At 42.4% G+C, this 18,569-nt stretch overlaps 1 pseudogene; it reads right to left on the bottom strand.

The window, feature by feature from the left end:
- Positions 1-18,569, bottom strand: part of LOC115131822 (nuclear factor of activated T-cells, cytoplasmic 1-like) — a 60,261-nt pseudogene that overhangs the window by 30,073 nt on the left and 11,619 nt on the right.

Below are 18,569 nucleotides of genomic sequence, written 5' to 3'. Positions count from 1 at the left end.
ATGGGTGTGTCCCTAGGACAGTTCAGTCAACAAACAGAGGATTTTTTTATAATGAAGAATGTGTTTGTTTTAGTTGACTATGTTTTGTGTATATTTATGTTTGTCTGTGCAATATGTGTTGTGCTGTATTTGATAGATTTTATATTGTATTTTTTAAGTATTTTATGAAATTGTATATGCAGGGCTCCCTTGTAAAAGAGACACTGGTCTCAATGTTAATTCCTTGATTAATTAAAGGTAAATAAATGCTTTCGGGATTTGAACTTGCAAGCTTTTGGACAGATGTGCATGAATGTTTCAGCAGTGCCACCAGGTACTCTTTATTACCAAGAACATACAGTATATCATACAATCTCAAAATTAGGGTACAGTGTTGTTCCCTAGGGTACAAAAAGGTCAAAGGTACACACAGGTACCTTCACATTACATCGGGGTCCCGCTAGCGGGACAACTTTCGGTGAAACTGGAGAGCGCACAATTATAATATTTTTAGATTTTAAACATTTAGGTACACATACAGTTGAAGTCGTAAGTTTACATACACTTAGGTAGGAGTCATTAAAACTTGTTTTTCAACCACTCCACAAATTTCTTGTTAACAAACTATAGTTTTGGCAAGTCGGTTAGGACATCTACTTGCTTGACACAAGTAATTTTTACAACAATTGTTTACAGACAGATTATTTCACTTATAATTCACTGTATAACAATTCCAGTGGGTCAGACATTTACATACAATAAGTTGACTGTGCCTTTAAACAGCTTGGAAAATCCAGAAAATGCTGTCACGGCTTTAGAAGCTTCTGATAGGCTAATTGACATAATTTGAGTCGATTTGAGGTGTACCTGTGGATGTATTTCAAGGCCTACCTTCTTTGATTGACATCATGGGAAAATCTAAAAAATATCCGCCAAGACCTCAGAAAAAAATTGTAGACCTCCCACAAGTCTGGTTCATCCTTGGGAGCAGTTTCCAAATGCCTGAAGGTGACACATTAATCTGTACATACAATAGTACGCAAGTATAAACACCATGGGACCACTCAGGAAGGAGACGCGTTCTGTCTCCTAGAGATGAACGTACTTTGGTGCGAAAACTGCAAATCAATCCCAGATGCTGGAGGAAACAAGTACAAAAGTATCTATATCCACAGTAAAACAAGTCCTATATCGACATTACCTGAAAGGACGCTTAGCAAGGAAGACAACACTGCTCAAAACCGCCCAAAAAAAGGCCAGGCTACGGTTTGCAACTGCACATGGGGACAAAGATCGTACTATTTTGGAGAAATGTCCTGAGGTCTGATGAAACAAAAATATAACTGTTTGGACATAACGACCATCGTTATGTTTGGAGGAAAAAGGGGAAGGCTTGCAAGCCGAAGAACACCATCCCAACCGTGAGGCACGGAGGTGGCAGCATCATGTTGTGGATTTGCTTTGCTGCAGGAGGGACTGGAGCACACCACAAAATAAATGTCATCATGAGGGAGGAAAATGATGTGGATATATTGAAGCAACATCTCAAGACATCCGTCAAGAAGTTAAAGCTTGGTCGCAAACGGGTCTTACAAATGAACAATGACCCCAAGCAAACTTCCAAAGTTGTAGCAAAATGGCTTAAAGACAATAAAGTCAAGGTATTGGAGTGGCCATCACAAAGCTCAAACGTATAGAAAATGTGTGGGCAGAACTGAAAAAGCATTTGGAAGCAAGGAGGCCTACAAACCGGACTCAGTTATACCAGCTCTGTCAGGAGGAATGGGCCAAAATTCACCCATCTTATTGTGGGAAGCTTGTGGAAGGCTACTTGAAATGTTTGACCCAAGTTTAAATAGTTTAAGGCAATGCTGCCAAATACTAATTGAGTGTATGTACACTTCTGACCCACTGAGAATGTGATGAAAGAAATAAAAACTGAAATAAATCATTCTCTCTACTATTATTCTGACATTTCACATTCTTAAAATAAATTGGTGATCCTAACTGACCTAAGACAGGGAATTGTTACTAGGATTAAATGTCAGGAATTGTGAAAAAATTAGCTTAAATGTACTTGGCTAAGGTGTATGTAAACTTCCGACTTCAACTGAAAGTGTCTTATATCGGCTGAATGTTTAAATTTGTGTTAGTCTAACTGCACTGTCCGATTTACAGTAGCTATTATAGCGAAAACATGCCATGCGCCCAACATCAAAATATTTTTCCACCGGCACAGGTTTCATACATATAAGGAATAAATATCCCTTCCATTAAAAATCAGCCGTTTCCAGCTACAATAGTCATATACAACATTAACAATGTCTACACTGTATTTCTGATCAATTTGATGTAATTTAAATGTGTTTTTATTTAAAAAACAAGGACATTTCTAAGTGACCCCAAACTTTTGAACGGTAGTGTATGTGTGTATGCATCTTTGTGTGTATGAGTGTGTGTGTCAGAAAGAGAGAGTAAGAGTGTGTGCGCACATGTGTGTGCTTGCATCTGTGTGTGTGCGCATCTGTGTGCGTGCGCATCTGTGTGTATGTGCAGGGGAGGATACGGGGAGCAGGTGCAGTACCTCACATATAAATACTCTCTAATCCCCCAGTCTCAGACCCAGTTACCCAGAAGAACAGAGTGCTCTTGGTGACTCACCCAGTCGAGAGAGAGAGAGAGAGAGAGAGAGAGAGAGAGAGACAACAGAGTGTCTTCCAACTAATAAAACATTGCTGTGAAATATCTATAAAAATCCAGAATGTCATGCTTATAAGACTTACAGATTTGGAGGAGTCCTTGTCAACCTTGGCCTCTGTCTCCCATAGGTGATGACCATCTATAGAAGGGAGAATAGAGAAGAGTGAGGGTGATCATGTGGAAAAATTATATGTGAGAAAAGTACCAGTATTCAGACTTGCACAAATGAGTAACCACCATAAATGGCTAGACTAATGAGATCCCCATTCATGTCAATGTTGACATCATTAGCCATGATGCTGTTAACAGTGTTATTGTTAGCTCTGTCTGACATCAGTGATCTATAAAACAGCTGCAACAGAACCAAGGTTTTCACCAACATCAGTTGAGTCTGATGATGAGCTCATATATTCAGTCTGTCTAGGCTAACCCACTCGGGCTGAGGGGGCCGATCTGATGCAACTCCGAGACCCGATCCATAGGCCATACCAAAGGGATGAGTAACGTCTTTGGTCGATGAGAGAAACCCTGACTTCATTCCTTTGTGGAATCCCAAATGTAATGACCAATTGTGACTCGCGGGCTTGTTAATAAAGTTAAAAATCCGGGGTTCCTATAACCAGTGGGCTGTGAATAACTGGAAAGTGAAGCCTTGGCATAGTCTCCCTCCCTAAGCCACCGTCAGTCTTTTCAAATAGCTCATATTTAAATATCGGCCCCTTTGTCATGCTTATTAAAGTATTAATAAATGTCTTATTTGTTTTATATTCTGTTAATGCACTTCTTTTAAGTTGTCGTAACAAACTGTCTACCCATCAGGCAATAAAATAGGGCATCACAGCTGTTGAAAACATGGGTCCTAAAAAATATCATTTTTTGCTATTCTTCTATGAGATATCAACAAAAAGTAATTTTCACATAGTTTATAAGAAAAAGGGTAAGCACCGCACTATTTTCTCTTACACCAATGACTCGTTAACAAAGCCTGAAATAGAAATGAAATCACATAAAAAAATGTTCTTGGTGAGAATTAAACTTTCTAAGAAGTGCCATGCTAACAATTCTGACCATTCTTAAAGCTGAGATCTGTGAAACCGATCAATTCCCCGACGGGGAGGAAGGAGTAGGCTGTCCTTGTATATAAGAATTTGTTCTAAACTGACTTGCCTAGTTAAATAAAGTTTACACTAAGAGCATAACATTTCTATACCCTAATTCTAGTCTAACTAATACCCAAACAGAGATTCAGTGAAAATAAAAATCTGATTGATTTATCAAGACCAGTCCCTATGCTTGTCTCAGAGCAGTGTAAAACAGTGCTAAAATAGTTGTAGGCTATTGCTTCAAATCCTATTGCTTCTAACTTCAATATGCTCTTTAAATAAACAAGACACACCACTTTTAACAGCACATTACTCAACACTAGTGAGATTCATGTCGCCTACGGTAGGCCTACAGTAAAATCGAAAAATATGATGTGACTCTCCGCCAATAATTACATATAGAGGATTGGAGGATATTTCTGTAAGTCAGTGACATTTATTGGCATTATTAGTTACATTGTTTTAGTTTGAACATGCAGACTGGCACCAAGAACAGTGGGAACGTTTCCCTAGTCAGCGTCATTGTTAGTGCAATGCCCCTTAAAGTGTTGCTCTGCTACCCAGTGTGGCGGGGTGGGGGTCCACCCCCCTTCCTCCTCCTCCCTTCCCCATGGGCTAGGTCTGTCTTCTGTGCGAGGCTCTGTGGCCCATCCCGTGCCGCCTGCCCTTGTGCCTTGAACCTCGTGTGCTTTCAGTGGATACAGCTGGAGAACTGCATTGTGTGCCACTCGGGAGCCATGACCAATATGACCAATATATATTGTCCTGCTAATAACAGGGTTAATAATATGACAATATCCAACAGGCTTTAATATATTTCTAAATTAATAATGACAATAATAAAAAAAAAAAGCTTTGTTTAAAAAATAACAATATTTTGAGAATTATTTCATTTTCAAATAACGTAAAATGAGTGAGAAAAAGGTCATTCTTGAACATGGGGTGAGATATTGTTACTAATTTGTAAATAAAGCCAGTTTGTTATTTATAATCATTTATTTCTGCTTTTAGAGGGAGAGAAACCAAAAACCTACAGTCATCTCATGGGTCTCCCAGTCGAGGCCGGCACAGGTATTGAACCAGCATCTGTAGCAACACGGTTTGCACTGCTATGCAGTGTCTTGCACCACTGAGGTGCACCACTCAGGTACCCTACAACATGACCGGTCGGGAGTGGGCTACAGTTCTACAGTAAGAGCAAAATAATCCTAACAAAATAAAATAATAGAAACCTAAGTGTAACAACAGTTTTAGTAAGTAATACTGAAGTCATGCACAATTATCAGGTTCTATTTACGTTTATAATCGCAAAACTTTTCGTGGAGCAACCACTGTACATATTGTGCTCTTCTATTGCACGTGCAATGGTGTCAGAGGGGAAAAAACTGTGTTCGTTGCTTGCAGTAACTTTTGTTGTTGTTGTAATATTGCAAACGGACGTGGCAGTTTCACCATTAAGGATTGCAGCTTTAACATCACATATAGAAGCACTCTTGATTAAGTCTATATTATGACAGGTTATCTTGAAGGCTGTCTGGTCTTGTGAATTGAAACTGAGAGGTAGAGACAAACACAGGCTGGGAAGAAGACAGCCCATTGCAGACAGGGCACACCTGGCCTGGGTCTGCTTGGGCTGTGATGTGGCAGAGGAAGAACCTGAAGCTGACACTGATGCCCAATGCCTCCCATTATATCTGGAGACTAGAGGCAGGGGGGAACCTCTCCGGCTCCATCTCCACTCTCTCGCTCTGGGAACCAATCCAAAAGGGAATCATTAGAAGGCTACATCAACCTGCCACCAGAGATTTAAAAAAACTGCATTTCAGATCCCATCTCCCCTTTACTACTTTATTTTTTTTCACTCACTCTCTCACTCACTCTCTCAATGTTTTTCACTGGCCACACATTCATGCAGAGAAAAAAACATTAAATTGAGCAATTTGTTGTTGAGCATCTGCCAGGAAATGTTTCTACAGAGAATCACATTTACCTTTACTTTGAGAGGTGTTGTGCAGAGTGTACTGCATAACATACAGTAAATATAAATATGGATTGTGGGTATTGCATGCAAGCGTACTGTCTCAGGGAAGGGCAGTAATTGAGGCAAGCCATCTATTCAAACTGAATCAATCAATGGCTGCTAAAGTGAAGTTCACTATTAAATAAAACACAGTTTTGAAATCTGCATCTTAGCACACCGTCTGTCTTCTAATCTCAGCAAAAAAGAAAAGCCCTCTCACTGTCAACTGCGTTTATTTTCAGCAAACGTGTAAATATTTGTATGAACATAACAAGATTCAACAACTGAGACAAACTGAACAAGTTCCACAGACATGTGACTAACAGAAATTGAATGTGTCCATGAACAAAGTGGGGGGGGGGGGGGTCAAAATCAAAAGTAACAGTCAGTATCAGGTGTGGCCACCAGCTGCATTAAGTACTGCAGTGCATCTCCTCCTCATGGACTGCACCGGATTTGCACGATCTTGCTGTGAGATCTCCCCACTCTTCCACCAAGGCACCTGCAAGTTCCAGGACATTTCTGGGGGGAATGGCCCTAGCCCTCACCCTCAGATTCAACAGGTCCCAGACGTGCTCAATGTGATTGAGATCCAGCCTCTTCGCTGGCCATGGCAGAACACTGACATTCCTGTCTTGGAGGAAATGACGCACATAACGAGCAGTAAGGCTGGTGGCATTGTCATGCTGGAGGGTCATGTCATGATGAGCCTGCAGGAAGGGTACCACATGAGGGAGGAGGATGTGTTCCCTGTAACGCACAGCGTTGATATTGCCTGCAATGACAACAAGCTCAGTCCGATGATGCTGTGACACACCACCCCAGACCATGATGGACCCTCCAACTACAAATCGTTCCCACTCCAGAGTACAGGCCTCAGTGGTGTAACGGTCATTCCTTCAACAATAAACGTAAATCTGATCATCACCCATGGTGAGACAAAACCGTGACTCATCAGTGAAGAGCACATTTTGGCAGTCCTGTCTGGTCCAGCGACGGTGGGTTTGTGCCCATAGGTGACGTTGTTGCCGGTGATATCTGGTGAGGACCTGCCTTACAACAGGCCTACAAGCCCTCAGTCCAGCCTCTCTGGTCTAACTCGGGCAGTTGTTGTTTCCATCCTGTACCTGTCTCGCAGGTGTGATGTTCGGATGTACCAATCCTGTTCAGGTGGTCACGTGGTCTGCCACTGCGAAGATGATCACCCTCTCTCCCTGTAGCACTGTCTTCGGCGTCTCACAGTGCAATTTATTGCCCTGGCCACATCTGCAGTTCTTATGTCTCCTTGCAGCATGCCTAGGGCACATTCACGCAGATGAGTAGGGACCCTGGTAGTCTTTCTTTTGGTGTTGTTCAGTAAGTAGAAAGGTCTCTTTAGTATCCTAAGTTTTCATAACATTGACCTTAACTGCCTACCGTCTGTAAGCTGTTAGTGTCATAACGACCGTTCCACATGTGCATGTTCATTAATTGTTTATGGTTCATTGAACAAGAATGGGAAACAGTGTTTAAACCCTTTACAATGAAGATCTGTGAAATTATTTGGATTTTTACCAATTATCTTTGAAAGACAGGGTCCTGAAAAAGTGACGTTTCTTTTTTTGCTGAGTTTACATTACAATATATCACTTTACACTCTGTGCCATCATCAGTTTTCTGGTTTTCCTCAAATATGTTTTTATGAACAGTACGCTGTAATTTATAAAACGTAAACTCCCTGTTTATGTGCACGTAATTGATTTGTTTATGAAAACAGGCACAGTTCTCAGAAATTTTCGAGGCCGGCCAAACTGCTGAACGGTTTCAAAGTGGAAGTCATTATTTTGTAAATGCAATGAATTGGATCCAGAAGCACTGACCAGTCATGTAACAGAGTAGAGCACCCCTCCCACGGCTAACTGTTACTCGGAGAAAGACCCCTAAACCGCTAACCCAAAAAAATACAATTAATCTCTGTCGAAAGAAACACGATTCACTCCACTTTCAGCCTCCTCGGGCACTTTCAGATTTCCCCTCTATAGACGGATGGTTATCTATAATTTTCTTGGGTAATTCCAGACACCACCTGGCAAGGTTCTTGAAGTCTGATAATTCTCACAAAATTCTATTTGGAGGTCCTCAACCATACTGTAGACATAATAGACACCTCTGGCCAAGAACAACCAGGCCTGTCTAGGTCTGTACAGTACCTGGTTGGACTGACTCTCCTCATTGGCTCTGACTCATAGGGAGACGGTGAACTTTGGGTCATGGGTCACAAAGTAGTCGGTCGGTTCAGGCAGGGGAAACTGGTGAAACTGGAGGTCTGTGGGTGTCTGACTCTGACACAGTGACAAATGATCCATGGTTACTGCTAGACTGCCTACAGTAAACCAGGCAGCCAGCCAGTCCCAGATGTGAAAGCACTCTTTTTTTTATAAGGGACTTTCTCTCCACGTCTCTTTTCTGCTAGGAGGATTCCTTCAAAAGCTCCTTTGCTCTCACTCTCGCTCAGCCTTAACTCATGGTGTCTGGGAATTTATGTGCAGACACAGACACACACCATGCAGATAGTCTTACTGTAATGTGAACACAAGCACACAACTTGACACACAACTCCACATGCTTAAAAAAAAAGGGTTTACCATTTTGAAGGGTAATATTCTGCATGACTTATAGTCCTCATTAAAATGTCAGAAGTGCAAATGAATCTGGTGGCTAACCTTAATCTATCAATCTTGGTCTGGAGATCAAAATCCAAACAAAAGCAATCTCAATTTTTCACACCTTTACATAATGTTGTGTTTTGAGTCAACAAACTTCAGCCGCCAACATCAATTTGAAAACAAATTCAGGGGCAAAACCTTGAGAAAGTGGCGGCTAAGCGATTCATAATTTCTCTAAGACGTACTGAGGTTTATCAAAGAGCCCGTCACTGGGCAGGCTGAGGCTGGAGAGAATGGAAAGCAAGGTCAGATTGAGGCAGTTTCAGATTCCAGCCTGATGTCTGGGTGATCTAAGGGCTGTAGTGTAATCTCCTATAAGGATCTCCATGCTCTACACCAGCGGTATTCAAACTTTTTCAGAGAGTATCCCATTTTTTCCCTAAGAATTTATTGTGACCCCACCCCAACCCAAATCTAATGGCACAACCTTAAATCAGTCAAACAAAAAACCTTAAATTCATTGAATTTGTATCTCTTATTAAAAAATGAATACATTTACTCAATACATTTTTTTTTGTCAAATGATCTTTCTCAAAAACATTTGTATATTGTCCCATACCATAATTGGTACTCCTCATTTTTCGTTTCCTCTCCCCCCAAAATAAAAAATATATAATTTCATTGGCGACCCCACAGCAGTTCCCCCACGAATGCCAACATTGAACATCCCTGCTCTACACTGTAACCACGGGTGACAACTGCATTGATGTTATCTCTGCTCCCTCTAACTGTGCTGCAACAGACTGGACAGGAGATCTGAGGCAGGACTGTGTCGTCATAATGAGGTGCTGCATATGGGGCTGGACTGGTTCTGAGAAGCAGGTGAATGTCAGTGTACATCACTACAGGGACACAGGGATTCCTCCTGTATGACTTTTTATTTATTTTGGGGTGACCAGTGAGCTGAAATAAGGCGGGGCTTTATCTAGCAAAGACTTATAGATGACCTGGAGCCAGTGTGTTTGGCGACGAATATGTAGTGAGGGCCAGCCAACGAGAGCATACAGGTCGCAGTGGTGGGTAGTATATGGGGCTTTGGTGACAAAACGGATGGCACTGTGATAGACTACATCCAGTTTTCTGAGTAGAGTGTTGGAGGCTATGAGTCACTGAGTACAACACTCTCTTACCCCTGTGTACACACACACACACACACACACACACACACACACACACACACACACGTACTGACATACACAAAGTTATACACACACTTGCACACATGACCTACACAATATAGTCTAGTTATTCTCAAGAGTAGGAGCCTCAAAAATCTGGGAGTTGTTTTTTGGAAAATTATCCATTGGTAAAATGGGTAAACCCTCTGTGGCAACAGAATCCCCTATTCAGGATTTATGAGAAGGATTGTTAAACCGTTTTTAGACCTCGGCCTTGGCATGGAGGAAAACAATAATAATAAAAACATTACAATTAAAGATGCACTAGGCAGAAATTGCTCCATCATTTCTTAAGGCTGGCTGAAGGGTGTTTCCATGGGAGCATCAACACCACCCCAGAAGCTGTGCTAGGACCTAAAGACAGTCTTCTTAGCTTCAACAGATCTGAGGGGGCTACTGATCTTCTTCAAACTGACACAAATTTAAAAAATATATTTTTTTTTTACATTTAACCTTTATTTAACTAGGCAAGTCAGTTAAGAACAAATTCTTATTTATAATGACAGCCTACCCCGAACAAACCAGGACAACAATGGGCCAAGTTGTGTACCGCCCTATGGGACTCCCAAACATGGACAGATGTGATGCAGCCTGGATTCGAACCAGGGACTGCAGTGACACGTCTTGGACTGAGACGCAGTGTCTTAGACCGCTGCGCCACACAAAACTATAAACCAAAAAGAGAGTTATCTAGACTTCTGGGCAAGGTAAATATTGAAAATAATTAGAATTTCACGTACATAAATTAATAGCAATAGAGATTAGGAGAAATCAAGAGATGTAGAAAGAGATATAGCAAAGCTTTCACACTACTATAATAATGGTGCTTGAGCCCCCACCCAACACACGTAGAATTCCTCTCCTCACACAATGGCAACAGGTTCCCCTCTGCTCTGAGTGACTCATGAACCATATGATCAGATGTGTTTACATTGCACAACCTTGGCCCAAACCATACCTCATATGTTGCTTTTCTAAAGCTAATCAAGGAAATTGCTGTTAGTAAACCCTAAGCATCAACATCTGGAAGCAGTTCCTCCCTCCTTCCCAACTGAGAGGGCTTAGAGAGAAGAGAGGAAACAAATACTGAACTGTGAGGGACAGCACAGCAGCCTACATGGCACATAGTGCATTTGTGATCCATTCCTATTCTGAACAGGCCATGGAAACTTCTGCAAATGTAAATCTGCTGGGTTAAAAATACAGCGCATTAATGTGCACCACATGTGGCACTCTGGCAGGATGGGGGATATTTTGATGGCTGGGGAAGTGGAGGGAGGGAGGGAGTAGCCCTGGGGTTTCTCAAACCCAGGGGGGCAAAGAGGGAGAGAAAGTTAGAGTACAAACACACACACACACTCGTTTTCCTATCCTTGTGGGGATCAAAATAATTGATTCAAAATCCTATTTTCCCTAACCCTTAACCTGAATCTAGCTCTAACCGGAATTGTAACCCTAAATCTAATCCCTAAGCCTAAAATAGCCTTTTTCCTTGTTTTACTATCCTTGTGAGGACTTCTCGGCCCCACAAGGATAGTAAAACCAAACACACACACGCACATAAATATGCACACTAAGCCACACACATCTGCATCCAGCTCCAGCTCTGGCTTCAGCTCCTACCTTGGGCTTTCTCCATAAACACCACTTTGGAGTCGTGCTGAAAGTTGTGTCCGCTGAGGAGCATCTTCTCTCCCCCAGCAGCAGGGCACGTCTGCAGAGTCTGCTTATCCACTAGGGGCAACTCCTGGGCTGATCTCTGGGCTGCAGGAGGGGGACAGCACTGTCTTCATTACAGAATCATTACAAACCCACTCTCCCTTCAGCCCCGACCATCCAGACGAAGTCATATTCACGAGCTTGACAACTCTTAAAGAATCCTCACTACTAACAATGCCAAGAGCCTTTAGCTCTAGAGACATATTATTCCTCTGACCTAACGGTGAGGGAATGGATCCATTCAGTATTTGTTATTGTATAATTTTCTCAAATGATTGTTTTTACAAAATATCATACTTGGCTATCACCTCCTGGTTAACTTCAACCGCCATAAAGTGTGTGATATTCTTTAATAAAACTCAGATGTTTACAAATGAAAAATAGATCTGGCAAAGAACGTTTCTGACAATTATCCTTGACAATGAAAAAAAAGAGGCTTGGTCAATAACAGTTTTGTGGCAGTGTATCAGCGACCAACAATGGTCTATTCTTAAGAGCTGAGATCATGGTTTAACCACATTGCGATTGTGATTCCAGCCAGAAACCCATTAGATTAGCAGATCTGCTCAGATTTCTATCTAGCGCTTTGGTGCAATGTGTGCTTATCTACCAAAGTCAAAATGATCTGCCATGTTAAACCACCCCCACCCCCAGGCCTGATAGTGAAGGTGTACTCACAGCACTCCATGGGGTTGGATGCAGTCTGCAGGGACAATGTTCTTCCTGTGGACTGGTTGATGTGAACCCGGAACACCATCCTCACACGTGTGTTTTTACGCCCGATGTCTGTCTCGCCCTTCCGCAGCTCGATGTCCGAGTTGCGAAGTTTCAGGATGCCGGAGCAGTCAATTCTACATTAAACAGAAGAAACTTAGTTAAACCTTAGAGAGGCTCATAGACAAACACATTCGATAGACACCATCATTATTGAGATCTCAAATCATTATCCCTGTGACAGTTACCACATACATAGACACTCAGCTTATTAAGTTCTCTCTAGCACCACAAAGGGATTTCAGTATAGAATGACTATAGTCATCAGACAACAGTATTTCAGCAGAAGATTATCACACGTATCCCCAATGAAAGGTTTCCTGTGTACTCAGCAACTACTGCTTACAGGTCTAATCCCAACCATCCAGCAGCTCAAATGCTGTGAATGTTAATAGTTTCATAAATAGCTTTTAATGGACCAAAAGAGAACACCCATGGGATACTGGTCTAACCTTGATCCCTCTACGGCTCTACCAGCCAACCTATTGGCTGGAACTATGCTTTTTACAGAGTCTTCATCAGACACTTTATAAACATCTAATTTCTCACCCCTCCCATCTATGCTGTGCACTCACTTCTAACATGTCAGACTTTTATGGCATTAGCTTTTCCAACCAACGTTTTTCCATGGCTGTGCTCCTCGACACTGCATTGCTTATAAAGGAGTTCATGTCAATTGTTTCACTAACTGAACACTCCCGAAATGTCTTTGTCAGACACTGGGGGATGCGCCGCTGGTGAGGCAATCAGGTTGATGCTAAGGATTCCCAGCTGGTTAGCCCTCCCTCCAGGCTCTGGTCAAAAGTAGTGCACTATATAGGGACTAGCATGCCATTTGGGATACAGATAAAGTCTCAGTCAGTTGTGCCAAGGGATCAACATTGATCAACATCGCTCATTGGTAACAAAAACATTGGAAGAGGGCTGTCACATGTTGAATGGATCTCTAATTGAGTCAAATTAAGATGTCAGCATTGGTGCCTTACACGCACGCACGCACACACACACACACACACTATCCAGCTGGTACTGATCAGCCGTCATGGACAAAACTGTACAGATGTTCACTCATCATTTGAGTTGCTTGAGGAGGAGCTTAAATGTCTAACTGACTGCACAACAAAAAAACAGACAAAGGCTAAAGAAATACACACACACACATAGTACTCACATGGCGCGCATGTTGTTCTCGGGCAGTAGTGGAATCTCCAGCACCTTGGTGTTAGACTGCAGGGTCTCATGGCTGGGGGTGGAGACAGTCTTGCCAGTGATGCGGTGGACCTGGTAGAAGGCATGGGGCCGCAAGAGACGATCGTCTGCCGTGCCAATGAATAGCTGCAAGATCAGGGGCTCGGTCTCCATGTAGCCGTGGAGCTGGAAGGAAGACATATAATTACATTTAAAAAATGTATTGCCAATCAACAATGGTTGATAGGAATTTGTTCCTCCAGTACTTATGTCTAGTCAAAAACGAAGTATCCCCACACACACAACTGTTGACAACGGGTTAAAAAAAACAGAAATACCTTTCAAATACAGTTGACATTTTTCTGAGGAATCTTTATCCAAGGCCAACAACCCATTCACATATTTCCTCCATTAATATCAGTTCCTGTATGTATTGATGAGCTGAGGCACAGCATGATCTTACAGTAAGTATCTCCATCACCAGGGTCCCACTGTCTGCCCAAGAGCCAGTTAACCAGCTGAGACAAACAACCCTGGTATTTCACTGACAGGACTAAGCCTGTGTTACAGTGTACTAAAGGTTACGCTTACGTCCCAAATGGAATCCTATTCCCTACATAGTGCACTTCTTTTGACCAGAGCCCTTTTAGGCTCCCAAGTGACACAGTGGTCTAAGGAACTGCATCTCAGTGCTAGAGGCGTCACTATTGGCCCTGTTTCGATCTCGAGCTGTATCACAACCGGCCGTGATCGGGAGTCCCATAGGGCGGTGCACAATTGGCCCAGTGTTGTCCGGGTTTGGCCAGGGTAGGCAGTCATTGTAAATAAGAATGAGTTCTTAACTGACTTGCCTAGGTAAATAAAGGTTAAATAAAATAAAGTAGTGCACTACAGTATATAGGAAATAGATGGCTACTTTTGTTTATTTAATTATTCATTCATTTCATTATTTATTTAATTTTATTTAAATGTATTTAAAACAGGGAATCCCATGGAGACCAAGGCCTCTTTTTCAAAGGAGCCCTGCACAGAATCATACAAATTCACAATATTACAATTACACCGCAATAAAAGCACACAATATTTACAAGCAATTTAAGAGGGGAAAAACTGAATGTAAAATGTATTAAATTGACATGTTGTGTCACTGGCCAACACACAATACCACCTTAATGTCTAAGTGGAATTATGTTAAGAAATTTTACCAAATAATTTAAAAAAGCTGACATGCCATGAGTCAATAAGCCCCCCAAAATCATCCTTGAGCATGGTGAAGTTAATTACACTTTGAATGCTATCAATACAGCCAGTCACTACAAAGATACTAATCAAAATCACACATTTTATTTCGTCACAAATACAACAAGTGTAGTAGACCTCACAGTGAAATGCTTACTTACAAGCCCTTAACCAACAATGCAGTTATAAAAAAAAATTTAAGTACAAAATAAAAGTAACAAATAATTAAAGAGCAGCAGTAAAATAACAATAGTGAGGCTATATACTCTGTACAAGTACAGAGTCAAAGTGTGGGGCACTGGTTAGTCGAGGTAATTGAGGTGATATGTACATGTAGGTAGAGTAAAAGTGACTATGCATAGATAATAAACAGAGTAGCAGCAGCGTAAAAGGGGGGGGCAATGCAAATAGTCTGAGGTAGCCATGTTATTAGATGTTCAGGAGTCTTATGGCTTGGTGGTAGAAGCTGTTTAGAAGCCTCTTGGACCTAGACTGGCACTCCGGTACCGCTTGCCTTGCGGTAGCAGAGAGAACAGTCTATGACTAAGGTGGCTGGAGTCCTTGACCATTTTTAGGGCCTTCCTCTGACACAGTCTGGTATAGAGGTCCTGGAAGGCAGGAAGCTTGGCCCCGGTGATGTAATGGGCCGTACGCATTACCCTCAGTACTGCCTTGCGGTCGGACGGCCGAGCAGTTGCCATACCAGGATGTGATGCAACCCATCAGGATGCGCTCGATGGAGCAGCTGTAGAACCTATTGAGGATCTGAGGACCCAAGCCAAATAGTCTTGAAGAGGGCACGACAAAACCTGTCTTGATCGGCTTGGACCATGTTAGTTTGTTGGTGATGTGGACGCCAGCCCCGTCAATGATAATGGGGGCGTGCTCAGTCCTCCTTTTCCTGTTGTGCACAATCATCTCCTTTGTCTTGATCACGTTGAGGGAGAGGTTGTTGTCCGCTCCTCCCTATAGGCTGTCTTGTCATTGTCGGTGATCAGGCCTACCACTGTTGTGTCATCGGCAAACTTAATGATGGTGTTGGAGTCCTGCATGGCTATGCAGTCATGAGTGAACAGGGAGTACAGGAGGGGACTGAGCACGCACCCGAGGGGCCCCCGTGTTGAGGATCAGTGTTGTTACCTACCCTTGCCCCCTAGGGGCTGCCCATCAAGAAGTCCAGGGTCCAGCTGCAGAGGGAGGTGTTTAGTCCAGGGTCCTTAGCTTAGTGATGAGCTTTGAGGGCACTATGGTGTTGAATGCTGAGCTGTTGTCAGTGAATAGCATTCTCACATAGATGTCCCCTTTGTCCAGGTGTGAAAGGGCAGTGTGGAGCGCAATAGAGATGGCATCATCTGTGGATCAGTTTGGGCGGTACGCAAATTGGAATGGGTCTATGGTATCCGGGATGATGCTGCTGATGTGAGCCATGACCAGCCTTTCAAAGCACTTCATTGCTACAGACATGAGTGCTATAGGTCAGTCATCATTCAGGCAGGTTACCTTAGTGTTCTTGGGCACAGGGACTATGGTGGTCTGATTGAAACATGTTGGTATTACAGACTCAGACAGGGAGTGGTTGAAAAGGACAGAAGACACTTGCCAGATGGTCAGCTCATGCTTGGAGTACACGTCCTAGAAATCTGTCTGACCCTGCGGCCTTGTGAATGTTGACCTGTTTAAAGGTCTTACTCACATCTGCTGCGGAGAGCGTGATCACACAGTTGTCCGGAACAGCTGATACTCTCATGCATGTTTCATTGTTACTTGCCTCAAAGCGAGCATAGAAGTAATTTAGCTCATCTGGTAGGCTTGTGTCACTGGGCAGCTCGTGGCTGGGCTTCCCTTTGTAGTCTAATTGTTTGCAAGCCCTGCCACACCCCACGAGGGTCGGAGCTGGTGTAGTACATTTTCGATCTTAGTCCTGTATGGACTTCTGGGTTGGAGTCCCGCTTATTGAAAGTGGCAGCTCTACCCTTTAGCTCAGTGCGGATGTTGCCTGTAACTCATTGCTTCTGGTTGGGGTATGTGCGTACAGTCACTGTGGGGACGACATCATCGATGCACTTATTGATGAAGCCACTGACTTATGTGGTGTACTCCTCAATGCCATCAGAAGATTCCCGAAACATATTCCAGTCTGTGCTAGCAAAACAGTCCTGTAGCTTAGCATCTGCTTCATCTGACCACTTTTTATTGACCGAGTCACTGGTGCTTCCTGTTTCATTTTTGCCTGTAAGCAGAAATCAGGAGGATAGAATTATGGTCAGATTTGCTAAATGGAGAGCTTTGTACGCGTCTCTCTGTGTGGAGTAAAGGTGGTCTAGAGTTTTTTTACCCCCTCTGGTTGCACATTTAACATTCCGATTGAAATTAGGTGAAACAGATGTTTCCCTGCATTAAAGTCCCCGTCCACTAGCAATACTTTGTACAATTCAAGGTGAGTAACTTTTCAGTCATAAGAGATGGTAGCAGCAACATTATGTACAAAATAAGTTAAACAATGCGGAAAAAAATAAATAAATAGCACAGTTGGTTAAGAGCCAATAAAATTAGGTGAAACAGATGTTTCCCTGCATTAAAGTCCCCGTCCACTAGCAGCGCCACCTGTGGATGAGTGTTTTCCTGTTTACTTATGGCAGTATACAGCTCATTAAGTGCAGCCTTAGTGCCAGCATTGGTCTGTGGTGGTATGTAGGCAGCTACGAAAAATACAGATGAAAACTCTCGAGGTAGAGACAGTATCTCACAAGCAGTAGACCACACTACCTCAGACGAGCAAAACCTCAAGAATTCCTTGGATATCGTGCACCAGCTGTTGTTTATCGATATTCATTGACCACTACCCCTTGTCTTGGCTGCTGTTCTGCCGATACAGTGTGTAACCCGCCAGCTGTATGTTATTAAATGTCATCGTTCAACCAAGACTAGGTGAAACATAAGATATTACAGTTTTTAATGTCCCGTTGGTAGGATATATGTGCTTTTAGTTCGTCCAAATTATTATCCATCGATTGTACATTGGCCAATAATACGGATGACAAAGGCAGATTAACCTCTCGTCGCCTGATCCTCACAATGCACCCAGATCTCCTGCTGCGAAATCACCATCTTTCTCCTGCGAAAGATGGGGATGAGGGCCTGTTGGGATGTCTGGAGTAAATCCCTCTCATTAAATAAAATACTTTGTACAATTCAAGGTGAGTAACTTTTCAGTCATAAGAGATGGTAGCAGCAACATTATGTACAAAATAAGTTAAACAATGCGGAAAAAAATAAATAAATAGCACAGTTGGTTAAGAGCCAATAAAAACGGCAGCCATCCTCTCTGACGCCATTACACAGCCATATATGCGTCCTTCCTAACACAGTTGCCGGAGAGGAAGGAAACTGCTCAAAGATTTTACCATGAGGCCAATGGTGACTTAAACAGTTACAGAGTTTAATGGCTGTGATAGGAGAAAATTGAGAAAGGATCAACATCATAGTTACTCCACAATACTAACCAAAATTACAGAGTGAAAAGGAAGCCTGTACAGAATAAAAATATTCCAAAACATATATGCTGTTTGTAATAAGGCACTACAGTAATATTGCAACAAATGGGGTAAAGAAATTAACTTTATGTCCTGAATACAAAGCAATATGTTTGGAACAAATCCTACACAACACATTACTGAGTAGCACTTTTTGTATTTTCAAGGATGGTGTTGGCTGCATCATGTTATGGGTATGCTTACCATTGGCAAGAACTACAGTTTTTTAGGATAAAAAAAAACAGAATAGAGCTAAGAACAGGCAAAATCCTAGAGGAAAAACTGGTTCAGCCTGCTTTCCAACACAGACTGGGAGACAAATTCACCTTTCATCAGGACAATAACCTAAAACACAAGGTATATATATATATATAGAGAGAGGAGTTGCTTACCAAGACGACATTGAATGTTCCTGAGTTACAGTTCTGACA

Source organism: Oncorhynchus nerka, linkage group LG7, assembly GCF_034236695.1.
Source record: "Oncorhynchus nerka isolate Pitt River linkage group LG7, Oner_Uvic_2.0, whole genome shotgun sequence".
Lineage (NCBI taxonomy): Eukaryota > Metazoa > Chordata > Actinopteri > Salmoniformes > Salmonidae > Oncorhynchus > Oncorhynchus nerka.
The sequence above is the reverse complement of the archived record's forward strand: the minus strand, read 5'-3'. Positions and strand labels throughout refer to the sequence as shown.